This window comes from Callithrix jacchus, chromosome 12, assembly GCF_049354715.1.
Source record: "Callithrix jacchus isolate 240 chromosome 12, calJac240_pri, whole genome shotgun sequence".
NCBI lineage: Eukaryota > Metazoa > Chordata > Mammalia > Primates > Cebidae > Callithrix > Callithrix jacchus.
This window is the reverse complement of record NC_133513.1, coordinates 96,491,643-96,509,000: the sequence shown is the minus strand read 5'-3', so window position 1 is coordinate 96,509,000 and position 17,358 is coordinate 96,491,643. Positions and strand designations below refer to the sequence as shown.

Sequence of the window (17,358 nt, the reverse complement as noted above, 5' to 3'; positions counted from 1 at the left end):
CAGAGCTACCCCTGTGTCCCTGGGACAGACTTGCTGGTGGAGAAAACTCCCCCTCTTCTCAAGTGCCTGAGTGTCCTGGGCTGCAGGGAAAGGACTCTATTCCAAAGATGTTCTTTCAGAACACAGAAGAGAGTGCCCTAGAGCTGGAAAGCATCTCCCCCACTCACTCCTGTCTTGTCTCCTGTTTTGGTAAAACAAAAGAGGACCTCCGAGACGGGGAGTCCACCTGCAACAGGGTGGATGGGGCTAAGAAGCCAAGTCAGGAGCCCCCCAGTCAAAGCCCACTGGGAACGGTGTGACCAGGGCAGTGGGCAAGGGAAACAGTGGGGTGGGGGGCCTGGAAACATCCAGGAAATAAAGCCAAGACCACCTGCCTCAGAAACTTCTAGGGGGTCTTAAGTAAGACCCGGAGGGAAGAGGGTTCCCCAGAGCTCAAAGCGAAGAACAAATGGAATGGAAATTATTTTCCCAGCAACTTTGGCTCTCTAAGAGAAGGATCTATCTTGGGGTTAGGAAGAGAAAGAAACAGACGAGGGGCATGGGCAACAGCCCTATATAGACACAGATGTTTCTCAGGCAGGGGTCAGCCCAGCCAGGGGTGAAGGACAGCCCCTCTGCGTCCCAGCCACTCAGCAGAGCACAAGGGAGCAAGCCGGGCCCCTTCCGATCCTGGCCTGCCACATGTCTTCGCCCACTGCCTGGCCTAGGTAACAGCTGGCCCACTAGGAGGGGGGCTGTTGGCCCAACCCGACCCATCTCCCACCCCGCAGAGCCACACGCCAAGCCCCAGGGACCCAGATTTAACATGTCCCACTTGATGTGTGTTCACTCTCCCCAGGGGCCACTCAGCACACGTTAAGATCCAATTGGCACTAATTGGACCAAGCTGGCAGTGCCCAGGGCAGTCTGAGTCCTGTCACCATGGATTTCACTCACCAAGCAATGGCCGTGGGTGTCTACAGAGACCACCATTAGTGTCATTTTGGGAAGCTCAAGTGAGCACGGATGGTGCTTTGTGAGTCAACATCACTGTCTGGCCAAGGCTTGCAGGCAGAGACCCAGAGCTTGGAAGTGACTCATCCACAAAGACTCTTATATCCCGGCCAGGGCAGGAGCCTGGCCTCCCAGGTGGCAGTTCAGAGGTTGCTCTACTAGCCCCTTCATCTGCTGATGGCCCCAGGAAGTCTCCTCTAAAAGAGGAAGGAGGTTCTAGCTCTTTCCTTCTTCCCAGGATACAAGACCTCCACCCTGATCATCCAACCCTGACCGAGGAGTGAGCCTCAACCCCACCCTAGAATACTGAGCTCCAGAATGGACTCTTGGCCACAAGACTCAAAAGCAATCACAAATCCTGGACCCTGAGATGGAAACCTGCCCTCCAGGAATGGAACCCTCACCTCAACCTAGAACCCATACCCCCAAACAGGAGCCTCAAGATCAACCCAGAATTTTGCCTGCAGAAATAGCATTTTCACCCCAAAATACAAACTCATGCCTCAGGAATTGAGAACCTCAGCACCAGACAGAAAACTTCCACTTTCAGAACAAGTCCTAAATCTTGGCTGATCCTTCCAAAGCCGATCTGGCCTCTTCTCATACAGAAATGAGCCGCACAGTGACATTTCTTTCAACGACAGACCACATGTAAGACATTGATCCCATAAGATTATAAACTCCTATCACCCACTGAGGTCGCAGCCATGATAATATCATCGTGCAATGCATTGCATTACCCTTCTATGGTTAGATGCATAAAGACTTACCCTTGCATTACCACTGCCTGCAGTATCCAGCATAGTGATGCTATACAGGTTTGTAGCCGAGGAGCAATAGGCAGCACCACACAGCCTAGGTGTGCAGGAGGCTACACCACCCAGGCTTGTGCAAGTGCACTCTGTGCTGACAAAATTGCCTAAAACACAATTCTCAGAATGTGTCCCCGTTGTTAAGCCACACATAACTGCATAACTGCATTTGGTTTCTTCTTTTTTTTTTTTTTTTTTTTTTGAGACAGAGTCTCGCTCTGTCGCCCAGGCTAGTGTGCAGTGGTACGATCTCAGCTCACTGCAACCTCCACCTCCTGGGTTCAAGCCATTCTCCTGCCTCAGCCTCCCGAGTAGCTAGGATTACAGGTGCCAGCCACCACACCTAACTAATTTCTTGTATGTTTAGTAGAGACGGGGTTTCACCATGTTGGCCGGCCTGGTCTCAAACTCCTGACCTCAGGTGATCCACCCCCGAAGGCCTTGTGCTAAGGAGGTGAAGCTAAGCCAAAACCACCCAAAGTGCTGGGATTACAGGCATGAGCCACAGCGCCCGGCCCTGTATTTGGTTTCTTTAACACAACCTCAACTTGGGGGATCAGATGAGGTAACCCAAGATCCCTCAAACAGCTTCCTTCACATTGTGCAGTGAAGGAGGCAGGACTCCCTTATGCAGGCAGAGCCCTAGTTTCCTGACGGGCTGCCGTCTGAGGCAGAAACCTTCATTCTGGTACGTCACGACCTATCCCAACCGCTGCCTCCATCCCCTGGGCCCACATCAGGGTCTGCATGTCTGGCTGGTCTCAGCCCCACAGATCTGCAAACGCCTACTTCAGAAAGGGAAAAGCCCTTCTGCCCTCTCAGGCACTGGCTAAGCCCTCTCAGCCCTCCAAAGAGGGGGTTTCCTGTGTGGACTTGCGGACAGGTGGGTGATGAAGTCCCTCCATCCAGACAGGGCTAGCCCTCCACTGAGTCCAAGGTCTGCCTTTGTCCCTGGGAGCTAGAAGAGAGGTCAGGGTGCTCAGAGGCAGAAAGAGGTCCTGGCTGTATCCTGAGGCTGACAGTGGAGAATGGAAGTCACCCTAATGAGGATTCAGAGAGGCCCCAGGAAGAGGCCCAGGAAGAATCTGAACAAGATTTGGAAGATTAGACTTTCACAGTCCTGTGGCGATTCGGACTCAGTGTCTCCTCTGTAGAGTATGCTGTGAATCCTGTCATGGGAGAGGAGGGGGGTTGTTTATGTGCTACTCAAATGTGAGGGACCTGGCCCTATGAGAAGTCCTCAGGCCCAGGGCAGAGACAAGCAGGTGTTTCCTCCTCTCCTCCTTTACCAGCTGCTGCCTGGTTCTCAGCCACTCTTCCGCATTCTATTTTACTACAGGTCATCCATCCAGTCCCTCTTGCTTGTCCCACCTTTGACAGTTTTATAATTTAATAAGTGCTGAGCCCCAGGGTGGGGGTTTGGGGCTTTGATCTCCAACCTTGGCCTGTCCCAGCTGATTTATGGCTTGTGTGTGTGTGGCTGGGAACTGGCACCCATGGGGAGGAGAGCCACCTGAGAAAGCCCAGCCACGGTGGGGCTGCAGGTCCCTGGTAAAGAAAAAGCCAGGTGGACATCACACCGCAGGTGCTGCCTCTGCCTTTCTGGGAGCTGCCTGTGACAGGCAGAGGACACATTAATAATTGATGGTGTCCCAAGGGGTAGGGATAGAACCAGCAGCTCAGGGCCTGCCCAGCCCCGCTCACCTGGCTCCAAAACCTCACACCTGTGGCAGGAGTACAGGTCCCAAGTGTGCACATCCTGACCTTCCACAGAGCTCCCGGGTGCACACTGACCACTGCCACAGAGTCAGGATTCAGAGACGGCAGGAGCAGCTCCCCAGCAGCTCCCTCTCCTGGACCCTCCTGTGAAGCTTCAAGTCGACCTTCTAAAGTATCTATCTCCCGGTTGATCTGCTTGCCTGACCGACTCTGGCAGAAGCCACACCTCTCTCCTTGCACAGAGGACTGCGGTGGACTCCTGCCCGGCCCCTCTCCTCCCCTCCCCATCTCTTGCCACAAGAGCCTGCTAGGACATCTAAATGATCCTGTCACTCTTCTGCTTCAAGCCCTTCAGTGGTTCCCCTCAGGCATCACACTCCAAGCAGACCAGCATCTGCATCACATTTGGTACCAGCATTTGTCCCCCTCAGCCATCCCTCTGGAGTCAGCTTCCAGCAGCTCCTAAGAGCATCATCCTACAAGGTCAGAGCCTAAGGATTTTCTTACTGCCCAGTCCAATCCAGTTGTATGACCTTGGGCAGGTCACTTTCCCACTCTGGGGCCAAGGGGACCTGAGATGAGAAAGCAGGTAGGGCAAAACAATCTCTATGATTGTGGGTTCTGATGTTTGAATCAGTGGCCACTGGCCCTTCCACCAGGCACCAAGCACAGGCTGCCAGACCTTCTCCCCTTGGGAAGAATGTGTTTAAAGGAACATTAGCTGGAAAAGTAGGGCAACAAAAGGAAAAGAAAGCAGAAGTGGCCTGGCCACAGTGGCTCACACCTATAATCCCAGTACTTTGGGAGGCTGAGGCGGGCAGATTACTTGAGGTCAGGAGTTTGAGACCAGCCTGGCCAACATGGTGAAACCCTGTCTCTATTAAAAATACAAAAATTCTCTGGGTGTGGTGGTGCACATCTGCAGTCCCAGCTACTCAGGAGACTGAGGCATCAGAATTGCTTGAACCCAGGAGGTTGAAGTTGCAATGAGCCAAGACTGCACCATTGCACTCCAGACTGAGTGACAGAGTGAGGTTCTGTCTCAAAAAAGAACAAAGAAAGCAGATGTGGTAGAGGAGGAGGAAGAAGGGCAGACCCTACTGCCAATACAGACCGACTGAATTGGACAAGGTGGGACCATGAGTATGTCAGGGCAGAGACCATGCCCAGTACTCATGTCTTAATTCTCCATACCCAGCACCATGCCTGGCTCAGAGCAGGCACCAACAAATGAGATGAATCAGCTGGAACAGCCTTGCAGCCTCATTCTAACCTGCTCAGGGAAGAATGCTTCCTCCCCTCCCTCTAAGGGGCACCTGGACATCTGTACTTAACACACATACTCTACACTGCCCCACGCCCTGGGGAACATCAGCCTCTCAGCAGACACCAGGCAGGGGCTGGGGCAAGCCAAGTGGGAAGGAGGAAGGTGAAAGCTAGGAGCATGTGGACCTGCCAACACCTTAATCCTAGCAACCTCCCTGTCAACGTCCTTCCTTTTCCATCCTCACCCCAACTGCTGGAGCAGCCAGGATAGCATTCTAGGGCAACAAGGCTAAAGAAAGCCATCCAGGTAAGCCAGCAGACATACTTCCCTCCTCTCTCCCTGCATCCCAAGAAGGGTCTTCTCTCCTCCCCCCGCCCCGTCCCCACACAGACAGTCTTTGTGACCAGCAATATACTTCCACAGACAGAATGAGTGATGAGGGGGGTGGGACACTTCTGAAAGGCAAGGAATCAGCTAGTTAATGATTTTCTGCTGAAAGTTCCTTGGCCAGGAGGGCTGCAGTGGCTCTGGCCAGGGCTCAGCCTCGCCATACCTAGCAGCAGCTCTGAGCCAGTCCTGAGCTCCTTCTCCTAAAAACACCCTGAATTCATGTGGTCTCCATACCCAGTTCAACTGGGGTAGTACTGCCCTCTCTAGGATGCTTTTTAAGATACAAAAGAGCTGTCTGGACATGGTGGCTCCTGCCTGTAAACCCAACTCTTTGGGAGGCTAAGGTGGGAGGATTACTTGAGGCCAGGAGTTTGAGACCAGCTTGTGCAACATAGTGAGATCCTGTCTCTTCAAAAATTAAAAAAAACTAGCCAGGGCCAAGAGTGATGGTTCATGCCTGTAATCCCAACACTTTGGGTGGCCAAGGCAGGCAGATCACCTGAAGTCAGGAGTTCAAGACCAGCCTGGGCAACATAGCAAAACCCCATTACTATGAAAAAATACAAAAATTAGCCAGGCAAGGTGGCAGGCACTTGTAATCCCAGCTATTCAGGAGGCTGAGGCAGGAGAATTGCTTGAACCCAGACACAGAGGTCTCAGTGAGCTGAGATGGCACCAGTGCACTCCAACCTGGGCAACAGAGCAAGACTCCATCTAAAAAAAAAAAAAAATAGCTTGGCCTGGTGGTGTATGCCTATAGACCCAGCAACTCAGGAGGCTGAGGTGGGAGGATCACCTGAGCCCAGGCAGTTGAGGTTGCAGTGTGCTAAGGTCACACCACTGCACTCCAGAGCCTGGGCAACAACGCAAGAATACTCTGTCTCTTAAAAAAAAAATTAAAAAATACAAGAGAGCTATTATTTTTAATGGCACATTGGCATTTGGTGCAGCCAGTGGCATTTAATAGGCAGGGGCCAAGGATGAGAAATGAATAGTTCACACCTAACATGCTAGCAGCTTCCCCTCTAGGAACTGAAGCCAACCCTCCTCATTTTCAGGTCACTTCCCTAGAGAAACCTTCCCTGATCCCCAAGGCCAGGTCAAGTTCCCCCCTTATAGCTCCCCATTTTCTCCTTCAAAGCCTTTACCCAAAGGTAATTGTTTGAGTAAGAAATTAAAGTAACAGTGGAGCAGAAAAGTTAAAGGTAGCGGGGCCTCTGGCCTCCAGGAGATGGAACGTAACACCCCACCCCTTGTGGAGCGTAATCCCCCGACCCCTTAAGTGTGGGGTGCCCACAGTGACTTCCTTCCAAAGAATGCAATGGAAAGGGAGGAAACTGTAACTTTAACTGCACAGCGGAGAGACCTGCACTCCCTCAGCCAAGTGCTCAAGGTCGACATCAACAGCAATGAGTCATGTTGACAGCATGTGCCGTTGATATGATGCGAAACGGCACTTTACCTCTATGATCTTTCGCTCCAAAACCTAAAACCACAATCTAATCACGAGAAAGACACCACAAAAATCCCAACAGAGGGACAGTCTACAAATACGTAACCAGTCATCCTCAAAACTGTCAAGGTCATCAAGAGCAAGGAAAGCATGAGAAACTGTCAGGACCAAGAGGAGCCTAAGAAAACATGAAAACAGGCCGGGCGCGGTGGATCACACCTGTAATCCCAGCACTTTGGGAGGCCAAGGTGGGTAGATCACAGGGTCAGGAGTTCGAGACCAGCCTGACCAACATGGTGAAACCCTATCTCTACTAAAAATACAAAAATCAGCCAGGTGTGGTGGTATGCACCTGTAATCCCAGCTACTCAGGAGGCTGAGGCAGAAGAATCACTTGAACCCAGGAGGCAGAGGTTGCAGTGAGCCAAGATCACGCCACTGCACTCCAGCCTGGGTGACAGAGTGACTCCGTCTCAAAAAAAAGAAAACATGACAATGAAATACATCATGTGGCCATTAAAACTATAACGTGGCACTCTAGATGGGGATCCTAATCCAGAAAAAGGTCATTAGGAAAAATGGGGAAAATCTGAATAAAGTGTGGACATTAATTAATAACAATATATCACCACTGTCATAAGTCTTCCATACTAATGGAAGATGTTAGTAATAGGGAAAGTGAGTGTGGCGTATATAGAACCTCTGTGTCCTATTTTTGCAGTTATTCTGTAAATCTAATAGCATTCTAAAATTAAAAGATTATTAAAAAAATAAAAAGAGTGGTACCTCCAAAGTACCACTTGGAGGTACCACTGGTTAGAATCCCATCCAGCTCCACCTCATACCAGCCATGTGATTTTGGGTAAGCTACTTAACATCTCTAAGCCTCAGTTTATCCATCTGTAAGTGGGTTAATAATTGTACCCACTTCACATGGTTGTTGTAAGATGAAATGAGACAAAAGGTGTCAAGAGCACAGCACAGGGCTGGGCACAGTGGCTCACACCTGTAATCCCAGGACTTTGGGAGGCCAAGGAGGCAGATCACTTAAGCCCAGGAGTTTGAGACCAGCCTGGGCAACATAGCGAAACACCATCTCTACTAAAAATACAAAAAACTAGCCGGGCGCAGTGGCTCACACCTGTGATCCCAGCACTTTGGGAGACCAAGGTGGGGGGATCACCTAAGGTCAGGAGTACAAGACCAGCCTGGCCAACATGGCAAAACCCCATCTCTAGTATAAATACAAAAAAATGTAGCCAGGTGTTGCAGTGGGCACCTTTAATCCCTGCTACTCAGGAGGCTGAGGCAGGAGAATCGCTTGACTGCAGTGAGCCGAGATGGCGCCACTGCACTGCAGCCTGGACAACACAGCAAAACTCCATCTCCAAAAAAATAAATAAATAAAATAAATATAAAAAATAAAATACTAGTTGGGCATGATGGTACATACCTCTAGTCTCAGCTACTCAGGAGGCTGAGGAGGGAGGATCCATTGAGCCCAGGGAGTGAGGCTGCAGTGAGCGTGATCCCACCACTGCACTCCAGCCTGAGCAGCAGAAGACCCTACCTCAAAAAAAAAAAAAAAAAGAAAAGAAAAGGGAGGGGAGCACAGCATGGGCTCTAGCACATAAATGTTAGCAATTGTCCTTTCCAGATTCATTCCTGTGCATTTGTCATTTTTGTTTCCATCTGTCTTCCCCCTAAAGGCTATTCCAGAAGCAGGAAGTGGTGAGCCCTCACCTATTACGTTTCCCACCACATCCGCCTGCCCAGGAGGGTGTCTGGCCCATGGCTGCTGGCCCTCAGCTGATGCTTAGTACAAGTCTGTTAAACAATGAAATGAGTGCTCCTGCCCACCTCCTACCCTCCCCTAACAGTGCATCCCACGAAACCCAACTCATCCTCGGAGAACCTCAGTTCCCTAGCCCAGCGCCAGAGCCCCTCCTCCCCCCGGAACGGTTGCTAGAGCAGAGAAAAAGCCAAGGCCTCCCACCTGCCTTCCAGTGACTCCTGCCTATTCCCTTCTCCTCCTCTATTAGACCTTCTTTTTCTCTGAGCTCTGCCCTCTTACCCCCCACAAGTGTCAACACCTGCTCATTTCCCAAAGCCATGCAGGGAATGACTCCTGATAAGCATCTTTTAATAAACCCTGGAGCTGGATCTGTCATCCAGAAGCTATAGTCTCCTTCATCCCACCATCCTCCACCCCCTCCCACTTCCTGGGCTGGACCATTAACGCCTCTGGTCTGGCCAGGTGGGACCCACAGGCTCCACAGGGCCTTTGGACCCTGGCTTGCTAGAAATGGCCAAAAGGCGGCCCAGGCCATTCAGGAAGCTGGCCCGCCTCATGGGCCTGCCTGTCTCAGCAGCCAGGGCCAGCTCTGCTTGTGCCATCCAGCCTGATGCTGGCCGGTTCACTTCCCTCCATCCCTGAGGCGGGTTTCCCAGTCGTTACCAAGGAGATCACTTGCATCCTGCCCAGGGTTGCCAAAGCAACCGGCTCAGCATGAAGCAGCCCCTCAGCTCTAGCCCTTGGGTGTGCAGGTCCAGGAATGAGACAGGCATAGACTAACAGTAAATAGGAGGTTCTGGCATGCCCTGGGCAGTGCCCAGCTCCCACCCTCCTTCCTACCCTCACTCTTCCTCCTCGTTACCGCTTTTGCCTATCCTGCCTCCATCTTGGGCTCTGCGATTTAGAACCAATGCCTGCGCATCACCATGCACACCTTGGAAATGAGAACATGCCATCTGCTATGGACTGAATTTTACACTCCCCCTGCTAATATTCATATATTGAAACCCTAATTCCCAATAAGACTATATTTGGAGATAGGGCTTTTAGGAGATAATTAAGGTTAAATGCGGTCAGAGGGTAAGGTCCTGATCTGTTAGGATTAGTGGCTTTATATAAGATGAAGAGAGAAAGATGGCTCTCACTCTATACACACACACCAAGGACAAGCTATGTGAGGTCACAGCAAGAAGGAACCACCTGAAAGCCAGGAAGAGGCCCCTTCCCAGAACCTGATCATATAGGCACCCTGATCTGACTTCCAGTCTCCAGGACTCTGAGAAAATGCATTTCCATTTATTTAAGGCATCCAGTCTGTATTATTTTGTTATGGCAGAACAAGCAGACTAAGACACCACCCCAGAGGGCCCAGGAAAAGAGTCCTAATATGCAGAAATTCTCCCCCAAGATCACTTTCCTCCCTGATCAGCTTTGGTGTCCTGGGCAGAAATCCCAGCCCTGCCCTTTCCCAGCTCAGCGTTTCTTGGTAGCATTCTTCCCATCCATTAGGCTCAGCTTTTTCATGTATAAAATGGGAATAATAAGAGTCTGGCACAGTGGTATGCACCTGCAGTCCCAACTACTCAGGAGGCTGACACAGGAGGATCACTTGAGCCCAGGAGTTCGAATCTACCCTGAGTAACATAGAGAGACTCTGTCTCTATAATAAACAAATGATGACTGGCACAGTGGTTCACAGCTGTAATCCCAGCACTTTGGGAGGTCGAGATGGGTGGATCACCTGATGTCAGGAGTTTGAGACCAACCTGGCCAACAGGGTGAAACCCTGTCTCTACTAAAAATACAAAAATTAGCTAGGCATGGTGGCAGGCACCTGTAATCCCATCCTCTCAGGAGGGTGGGGCAGGAGAATACCTTGAGCCCAGGAGACGGAGGTTGCAGTGAGCCAAGATCGCACCATTGCACTCCAGCCTGGGCAACAAGAGCGAAACTCCATCTCAAAAAAAGTAATTAATTAATAATTAATAAAAATGGAAGTAATACCTACCTCTCTTTTATTGGGAGATTAAATGAATTTGTTTACATGAATACACCTAACATAACATCGAGCATCAGATCTTGGACTTCTTAAAAATCCTTTCAAATCAGGTGGAGGAGGCGTGTCAAAAAAAATCCTTTCATTGCTGGTTTTTTGTTTTTTCCACCTATAAGCAATGATCCTGCTGCCCATAGATGTGGGGTGAAAATGCTTCCAGACTTGCCCGTGGGAACCCAGATGAGCAGGTCAGCTTGGCTGTCATGCCCAGCCCTTTCAGCTTGGCCTAGGACAGAAGCCTGATGGCCTCTGTGAATCTCTCAGCAGCTCAATCTTGAGCCTCATTCTCTCCTCTCCCAGCCTGCCTTCCACCGCCATTGGTGCTGTTGAAATACTACATGCATCTTGCTCAAAAGCCGTCCCTGGCTCCAATGCCTACAGGATAAAATCTAACCTCTTCATCCTAATATCATAGGCTCTCCAAGATATGACCCCAGCCCACCTTCAAAAATTGACCTGTTAAACAGCACACGGGGACCCCACATCTAGGCAAGAGGACTGCTCACCATCCCTGAACACAACCTGTGTTTCTCTGCCTCTGTACCTTTGCTGCCAGCCCTTCTAGCTCCCCTCCAAATCTACCCCATCCAACCCCGGGCTCTCCTCCTCTGAGAAACCTGGTCCCACCTCCTCCAAGCTTGCCAGAGTTTCACTTTGAGAAACACTGGCCCCAAAGAACTGCAAGTTTCCTCCAAATTGTCTGATGGATCTACTGTCTAAAACTCTGACGAAGGCGTAAGGGGCAGAAGGCTGGGAATTACAGACTAGCACAGCCCTCCTGATCCTCTGGTTAGCCAAGGGAGAAAGCGTTAAGCACCCCGTGGTGTACCCTTTCCCCGCCGGGGCTCTGTCCAGAGACTCACAAATTACTCCCCCATCTCTCTCCCACAATGAAAGACAGAGCCCACTCAAGGCTGAATGATGCCGGGGCAGAATAACGCGGCGATCACAGTAATAAACGCTGAAGTCAGAGAGCCTTGGCTTTGAATCCCAGCCCCATCAAATAATCCACACAGTAACCACTCAGTACATGGTAGCTATTGTAAATATTATTATGATAATTAACATAACAGGGTTCAAAGGTAAAACTGAACTGAAAACCAACAGTGCATGCAGGATTTGTGCTCCAGGTTCAACACGAGGCTGACGCAGCCAGTCACTCTGAGGAGGCCACCAGACACCCCCCCAGATCCGCCTGCTGCATTCCCTGGGGGTGGAGAGCTGGATGAGCTCACCTAATCTGCAAGCGTCATGACAACCAAGGAAGGAGCCCAGACAAGAGCTGAGGGAAGATCTGTGGGTTGACCAAAAAATGGAGACCTTGAATATCCCATTATGGCAACTGAAGCAGGGAGGGGTATGACAAAGATAGTACTTTGGGGGAATCACTCTGGCAGCATCAAAGGAAGGACAAGAGGCAGAGTACCCAATTAGGATGGCAGCCTGGCAATATCTGGGATGAGGACCCAGGTCAGGGAAGTAACAGAGAGAATGCAAAGGCAGAAAAATGGCTAGGGACTGAGCACAGTGGCCCTGGCACTTTGGGAGGCCAAGGCAGGAGGTCTGCCTGAGCTCAGGAGTTCCAGACCATCCTGGATAACATGGCAAGATGTCATCTCTACAAAAACCTACAAAAATAAGGCAGGTGTGCTGGCATGTGCCTGTGGTCTCAGCTACTCGGGAGGCTAAGGCAGGAGGATCACTTGAGCCCAGGAGGTCAAGGCTGCAATAAGCCAAGTTCCCACCCCTGCCCTCCAGCTGAGAGAGAGAGAGAGAGAGAAAGGAGGGAGGGAGGGAGGGAGGGAGGGAGGGAGGGAGGGAGGGAGGGAGGGAAGGAAGGAGGGAAAAGGAAGGAAGGAGAAAGGAAGAGAAAGAGAAGGAAGGAAGGAGAAGAAAGAAAGAAAGAAAGAGAGAGGGAGGGAAGGAAGAAAGGGAGAGAGGGAGGGAGGGGGAGAAAGAAAGAGGAATAAAGAAAGAAGGAAAAGGAAGGATATAAGATGGAAGAAAGAAAGAGAATATGAAAGAAAGAAAGAGGAAGAAAGAAAAAAGAAAGAAAGAAAGAGAAAAATAGCTAAGACCTTGTCCAAGAATGAGCCTTCCCCTGCCCCACCCTCATCCCCAGAGAGTAGTGAGGAAATTCAGGGTCTACAGATGAGTTCTCATGGCTCAGTCTGGCCCACCACAAGAATCAAGACCCTTAGTCAATATTGGAAGCTCCTCCTTCAGCCCCCAGGAGCCTCAGCCATCATAGAAAAGAGACTGGAAATAACAGGTGTCTGGCTGGCATCACACTCAGCCAGAGCTGGAGGGGGGCAGCCTCCCTACAGCTGCCACAACCAGTGACTTTGTGAAGTATCCAATTCAAGAAACACCCCCTTTTGAAAAATGAGAGGTGTACTGTTAGGTGTATACCCAGAAGAACTCAAAACAGGTGTTCAAACAAAGACTTAGACACAGATCTTTGTAGCAGCATTATTCATGAAAACCAAAAGAAACAACCTAAAGTCCACCAACTGATGAATGGATAAGTGAAATGTGGTATGTTCTTACAACGGAATGTTATTCAACCACAAAGGAAAAGAGATGCACTCTGCAACATGAATGAACCTTGAAAACAAACATTATGCTCAGTAAAAGAAGCTTGGCACAAGAGGACAAATATGGTATCCTTCCATGTATATGACATGTCTGGAATAGGTGAGCCCATAGAGACAAAGTGTAGATTCGTGGTTGTCAGGGACTCAGGGGAAAGGGTAACAGAAGTGACTGCTTGATGGACATGGGGTTTCCTTTTGGGATGATGAAAATATCCCAGAATTAGGTAGAGGCAGTAGTTGCACAATACTGTAAATGTACTAAATGCCACGGACTTATACACTTTAAAATGGTAAATTTTAGGTTATATAAATTTTACAATAAATTTAAAGAAAAATAGGAAGTAACCCATCCAATCTCCATCTACGGTGACCACTGGGGCTGAATATCTCTACCCATGGGCTTTTTCCTAGGATGCCTGTCCCTCAACACTTAGCGCTGAGCAGGCAGGCACTCAGAAAGACCAGGGAAGGAGGAAAACCTTTATTCTCTGTATTTTTCTCCACTAAACATGAACCTCCTGCACACCCCACCCCAGTCACTCTGTGCCCCTCACCGGAAATATATACATAACTTCCATATACATATGCTTTATATTACATGTGATATACACATATACTGTCAAGCCCCTCCATGCCTTTACTGTCTGTGCCTTTTCCCATTCTCCCACACCCTAGGACTCTGCTACATCCCTTGCCATCTCTCCAATTCCTCCAGTTACCTCCCTGTCCAGCTCAGATCCTCCCCTGATGCCCCTTCTCTGACCTCTGCCCACACATCTGGGTTTCGACAGTCCAACCAAGCAAACGCTTGATTCCATTCACTCCCTCATCCTTGCCTTTTGAGTAGATCTCCAGCCTGTGAAAGCCCAGAGATGTCTTACCCCTGAGCTGGGCACATGGGAGCTCCTTGGGCACTGCCTGTTGGTTCTAAGCCCAGAGCTACACCAGGGACCTCTCCCCGAACACTCCTAGACCAACGCGGTTCAGAACCTGGTGGGAATCGCCAGCAGCAGAGTGGGGTCAGTGTGTTCCCAAGAAGAAAACCAAAGTCTACCACCTGCGAGGCGATGGTGGAATCTCATGTCATGTCAGCCTGACAGCCAGACCAATCTTAGATCTCCAATCAGTCCCAGGGTCCCTATTATACCAGGTCCCTTCCAGTTGTTTTAATTAAAATGGTGAGGAATCAAGAGATTGCAATCATGTAAGGTGAGAAGAAAATCCAGACAGTCACTCTACCCCTACTCCCAGCAAATTTCTGGATGAGCACAGATAAGAATGAGAGATGAATTCTGGCTGAGTACAGATGTCATCCCAGCAGAACTCTGGGTTAGCAACACAGCCTATCAGGTCAACACCAACACAATTAGAATGGACTTCTGGCTGACCACTGATACATCAGAGAAGACTCGTAGGTCAATGCCGATACTTTAGAAGGGAATTGGGAATACACACTAAACTATTACAGAATAAAGGTGATGGCTCTATTAGGGTAGAAAGATGGGAAGAAGCCCCTAGAAGTCAAGCTGAGAAGGAGGATCAGTGGACCCTGGACGAAAGTCAGAGGCAACAACTGGTGGCCTTCATGAGCACACTCTGTCCTTCATTTCAGGCTTAGTGGGAGCGGGATCGGAATCCTCATGGCCACCTACAGTAGGTGTGTGGATGGGACTCCTGCCTTCTGCCAAAGACCTTAGCCACAGAGACCTCAGATTCCCACGATTCAAAATTTTAGTTTAAAAAGGTACAATTACTGGGGGACTCTGTGGGTTTCCATAGAGTCAAGGATGGAGCAAGGCCTTCTTGGGAAGATAGTCTGCAAATTTTTTTTTTTTTTTTTTTGAGACGGAGTTTTGCTCTTGTTGCCCAGGCTGGAGTGCAATGGTGCGATCTCGGCTCACCGCAACCTCCACCTCCTGGGTTCAGGCAATTCTCCTGCCTCAGTCTCCTGAGTAGCTGGGATTACAGGCACGTGCCACCATGCCCAGCTAATTTTTTGTATTTTTAGTAGAGACCGGGTTTCACCATGTTGACCAGGATGGTCTCGATCTCTTGACCTCATGATCCACCCACCTCGGCCTCCCAAAGTGCTGGGATTACAGGCTTGAGCCACCGCGCCCGGCCAGTTTGCAAATATTAAGGGCCAAGTCAACTCACTGGCTGAAGGACAGGGCCCACTTTTGCCACTTTAATTTGGGCAAATCATTATTCTTTTCCCTTGTTATTCTCACTTGCAGAGAAGGTTGAGCTGAATGATATTCGTCAGTTCATTAGGAATCTGTTTCCAACGCTCAGAAACAGTCTTCATACTTGCTAACACTGATAGCTTACTTCTGATTACAAAAATAATACTTATCAAAATTTTAGAAAAGAGCAAAATATAAAAAAGAAAAAATTCCATATGATCCCATACCCAGAGGAAATTACTGTTAGCCTTTTGGAAACTTTACAAGCATTTTTGCTTGTTTTGTTTTTGTTAAAGTTTTTTGCATTCATATGACTTTTTAAACAAAATTGGGATCATACATCTTCACAACTTTGTATTCTGTCATTATACTGTGAGCATTTTCCCCAGTCATTAAATATTCTTCATGAATATAATTTTAATGACTGCATACTACTCCACCAAGAGTATATGCCATGATTACTGAGCATTTAGGTCATCTACCTCGTACAAACAACACTGCCATGAACATCCTAGCCCAGTGCTGTAAGTATATATGCCTGCATCTCCACTTCTTTAGGATCAATTCCTCTAGGTAGAATTACAAGGTCAACAAATTGATTTTTTTTTTTTTTTGAGACGGAGTGTCACTCTGTTGCCCAGGCTGGAGTGCAGTGGAATGATCTCGGCTCACTGCAACCTTCACCTCCCAAGTTCAAGGGATTCTCCTGCCTCTGCCTTCCAAGTAGCTGGGGCATGCGCCACCATCCCTGGCTAATGTTTGTATTTTTAGTAGAGACAGAGTTTTGCCATGTTGGCCAGTCTGGACTGGAACTTTTGACCTCAAGTGATCCACCTGCCTCAGCCTCCCAAGGTACTGGGATTATAGGTATGAGCCACTGCTCCCGGCCAACAAATTGATATTTTAAACCATCTTGACATGTATTGCCATATTAATTTCCAGAAAGACACAACAAATCCATTGATTTTCCTGAGCCAAGTGAGAGCTGAAGTTCTGAAAGAGCTGGAGTATTACAATGCAGGACAATGGTCCCGTCTCTCCTCCTCTTCCCTGGTCTTAAAAGTTAAAAAAGGCAGAATTCCAACTCAAAAGATAGGAGTCTACAGCCTAGCACCCAGCACCAAGGTCTGGCTGGCTTTGGGAGCCTAAATCGAGCCTTGGTTCTCCTCATCTGTAAAATGGGTATAGTGTGATTAGCTCTGCTCTGCTGACTACCCCAGGCAGTGTTCATGCTGACTGAAAATGTGTTTGTGAAAGTTCGATGCCTTGTGTTAAAGGGCCCTATTATCCTTCTCATAACTTGAGGGGCTGAGGAAGTAGGGCGTTCTCTGTGAAAGCCCAAGTGCTTCCCTTCCTGGCTTTCAGCCATCATGCCCAAGACAAGTGCCGCTCGTTCTGAGGGGGAAAGAAAAGCACCTTCTTGAGGGAATTTAGTAGGGTCTGAGGGCCTGGGAGGACCCAGCAGTGTCTTCCAAAGGTCAGAGGCAGCATAGGAAGCTCCAAGACAAGAATGGCGGGCTGGGAACTGGGAGACTGGGCCTAGGGCCACCCTGAAGGTGCTAAGTGGATCTGGGGGGCAGGGGTAGAAAGCAAAGACATTCCTGGTAAATAAATGTCCCTCTGTTTCAAGGCTCCCAGCCCGTCTTTTCTAGGGCTCTTGACTGGATATCTGGTCTTTGGAAAAAACAGAAATCAAATTAATTCAATGGATGCAAAAAGCCAACGGCTGCAAGGACCCCAGGAACCAGCAGCTCGGACCCTTTTTTCCAGGCTGCTGTAAGCCCATCCTGAATTCTTAAAACCCTCCCATTGGAAATGCAACTAGTGCTCCCAGCCTGGTCTCCCCAGCCCTAGGCCGATGGAAAGGAGACCAAGGTGGCTCTCTGAAGAAGCTCAACCCGGACTACCCGAGCTTCCCTCCTCACTCCCCACTCCCCTATAGACCCGGCAAACGTCCTTCCCCACCTCTTCAGGCTCGCCTAGCACCATGGCCTGAGGGGACTCCAGTGACGTTCCTAGCGCTATCAGACAGAACTGCGCAGACCCCGAGGGACGCCATCCTCCATCACCATCGCCGCCGGCTGCCCCCC

General features: G+C 49.6%; 1 protein-coding gene across 4 annotated transcripts in view; it reads right to left on the bottom strand.

Moving 5' to 3' along the window:
* Positions 1-17,358, bottom strand: part of NEURL1 (neuralized E3 ubiquitin protein ligase 1) — a 92,512-nt gene that overhangs the window by 74,362 nt on the left and 792 nt on the right. The window contains exon 1 of one of the 4 annotated variants that reach the window (XM_035268983.3): positions 1-17,358. This exon is cut by the window's left edge and continues 12,391 nt beyond it. The exons of the other annotated variants lie outside the window; for them this stretch is intronic. The gene's annotated coding sequence lies outside the window, so the exon portion shown is untranslated. 4 annotated transcript variants of the gene reach the window in all.